General features: G+C 35.5%; 1 long non-coding RNA gene across 1 annotated transcript in view; it reads right to left on the reverse strand.

Moving 5' to 3' along the window:
* Positions 1-399: 399 nt before the first annotated feature.
* The window catches only part of LOC107576916 (uncharacterized), a 3,495-nt gene continuing 1,055 nt past the window's right edge, over positions 400-2,839 (reverse strand). The window contains exon 2 of the long non-coding RNA XR_001608137.1: positions 400-1,271. This is a non-coding gene — a long non-coding RNA (uncharacterized lncRNA). The remainder of the gene's footprint in view (positions 1,272-2,839) is intronic.

Raw genomic sequence — 2,839 nt, forward strand, 5'->3', positions numbered from 1 at the left:
CGAATTTCAATAGACATCCACGCAAATTTCAAAACCGCTTCAAGTTGATCACACGAATTTACAGAGTTGCTTGTTTTGACTTCTGTGTGAGCTGTACTTCATACATCTCAACACAATTGATAAAGGACCATTATGACCCTCAAAATTATGCTAATGTGACCGCACCTTACGACTGTGATTCCAGCTGTTTTTCACTAGTGTAACAATTCAGATACTAAGAGTGACAAATATGGGTCAATATCAAGGCACTGTATGACTTGCATGATTATGATGTTGTTTCTTTTTCTCCTGTTTGTGGCAATTATTCCAAACTCTCGTAGGCTGGCAGTGATAGGTGATGGCTGCCTCCCTTGGGAGTCAAATCTCAAGATCAAGTTGTCAGGACTTGGCAAATAGACTCTACTGTTGTACGTGGTATGTGTGTGTGTGCATGCGTTTGTGGTTCTGTATCTAAAAGAATGAGCTGGGAACACAGAGACGCAGTGGGATACACTTGGACAGGAGTCGCTGATGTCCCTCTACAATAAATACAGACTCCTGAGCTGGTAGGTAAGCTTTGGTGAATCAAGTCTTTGTTTTTGTGATACCGGATCTTTAAATGTGAATGTAATACTCCATTTAATTTAAAACATCATTTAAATGTACTGCAGTTAATTTATATTCTCTCATCATTTCGTGTCGGTTGATCCCATCAAATATTTAACGCAACACTATTCCAGAATGGCTTGATGGCATTTGGCATTTTTCCCATTATGTTTGAAAAGACAAATCGTGGGACAAACTGAAATGAAAGTCAAGTTTCTGCACATTCAGACAAGATAAACTGCAACTGAAAAATATCTCTGACGGCAAAAAGGCATTTTCGTCGATGGTGAGTGAGCCACCACCTGCAGGTTTTGGTTCACCGGGTCTTTTCGTCTTCTCCCTTTTTCAATCCAGGCAGACATGGAAAGCCTCTGGTGGATATCTGTCTGTGCATCTGAGTGAATATATAACATCTCCAGGAAACACGAGAAGAAGAAAAAAAGGAAGTAACAAAATAAAGTTTTTCCTCTCATTGGGAATAACAGGTCTGGGTCATTTGAAGTCTCCCTGCCGAACGGTTTCCGTTTTGAGCGGTGGGTTTTGTCTCAGTTCATGAACTGCGTGTAGCCCTCGGCTCCTGTCACTATCACATCCATCCATATCCTCATGGCCTCTGCAGACAGGGCCACCATGTAATACAGTCTGTCGTGTGTCTTCACGCAGAAGGTCAGGGAGGGGTTGGGGCTCTGCGATCAAAAAGACAATCAGATCAGTGAGGGAGTGATTGACGAGATACGCATTAAAATCGCATTCGATTTTTTGCACAGCCCTAAGTAATAGATAGACTCCACCACATATGGAGTCTATCTATTACTTAGGGCTGTGCAAAAAATCGAATGCGATTTTCATGCGTATCTCGCTTCTGTGATTAGTAGTAAATCTCCAGCATGTGCGTTCAGATGGAGCGGCATTTACTACACAGATACACAAATTTTGCGTAGCTTGTCAAGATGAGATGCGCATGAAAATCGCATTCGATTTTTTGCACAGCCCTACTACTACTCAGTTATTAAGGCATATGCATTCGCTGCTATGCATCCATTAGGGGTTGTCAATTTTCAGGATTTTTTAAAATCGCATTCGATTTTGTGCACAGCCCTAAGTAATAGATAGACTCCACCACGTATGGAGTCTATCTATTACTTAGGGCTGTGCAAAAAATCGAATGCGAATCTCGCTTCTGTGATTAGTAGTAAATCTCCAGCATGTGCGTTCAGATGGAGCGGCATTTACTACACAGATACACAAATTTTGCGTAGCTTGTCAAGATGAGATGCGCATGAAAATCGCATTCGATTTTTTGCACAGCCCTACTACTACTCAGTTATTAAGGCATATGCATTCGCTGCTATGCATCCATTAGGGGTTGTCAATTTTCAGGATTTTTTACCCAATATTTTTTATTAAAATTAAATGAATTAATCTCATGTGGAGGACGACAAATACCACATGCAGTATTTTAACTACAATTAAAGCCACTATACAAATAGATATAATTTAAAAATTAAACTAAATAAACATAAGACATATACTGCTATTTTTGTTTAGAATGAATCCCACTGGTATTTATTTAATATAGTTTCACAATTTTTGAAGTATTATTAATAATGTGTATGGATAATGCAACTAAAATAATTTTGCCTGTACAATTTATTGTGTGAATTATATAATTTGCAAGACATTATAATAAAACTTTAAATATAGTCTTACGTATAATTGTATAATATATTATTTTTTTGTATATTTATACTTTATAATACATATTTATAATAACTACAGTCAAACTACAATTAAAGTGATTATGCTAAATATAATAATAATAATAATAATAAATAATTAAACATACTCAGCTATTGATCTTAATAAATATAATATCTAAATGTAATAATATGCTAATAATAAATAAACATAAGAAATGTGCTATTTTGTTTTTTTAAATTTCATTTTAATGAAAGTATTTTAATGCATTTATATTAAGTACGAATCCAAATGGTATCATTGAATATAATTTACTATTATGTGGTTCATGTAATATTATAGACTTTATAAAATATAAACATAAATGTTTCATACAATATTTTTAGATTTGATTTTGAATTTAAGTTTAAGTTTTTTGCAGTGTAGATATTTCTAAATATGTATTAAATTCAATGGCTTTATGCTCTCGGCATTCAATAATTCACCTCACAAACACATTGTGGTCAGCATGTTTATCCTTGTTGGACGTGAACCTGCATTTAATGTAGCCTGGGGC

The sequence above is a fragment of the Sinocyclocheilus grahami genome, unplaced genomic scaffold (genome assembly GCF_001515645.1).
Source record: "Sinocyclocheilus grahami isolate Dianchi unplaced genomic scaffold, SAMN03320097.WGS_v1.1 scaffold4639.1, whole genome shotgun sequence".
NCBI classification, from domain to species: Eukaryota; Metazoa; Chordata; class Actinopteri; order Cypriniformes; family Cyprinidae; genus Sinocyclocheilus; species Sinocyclocheilus grahami.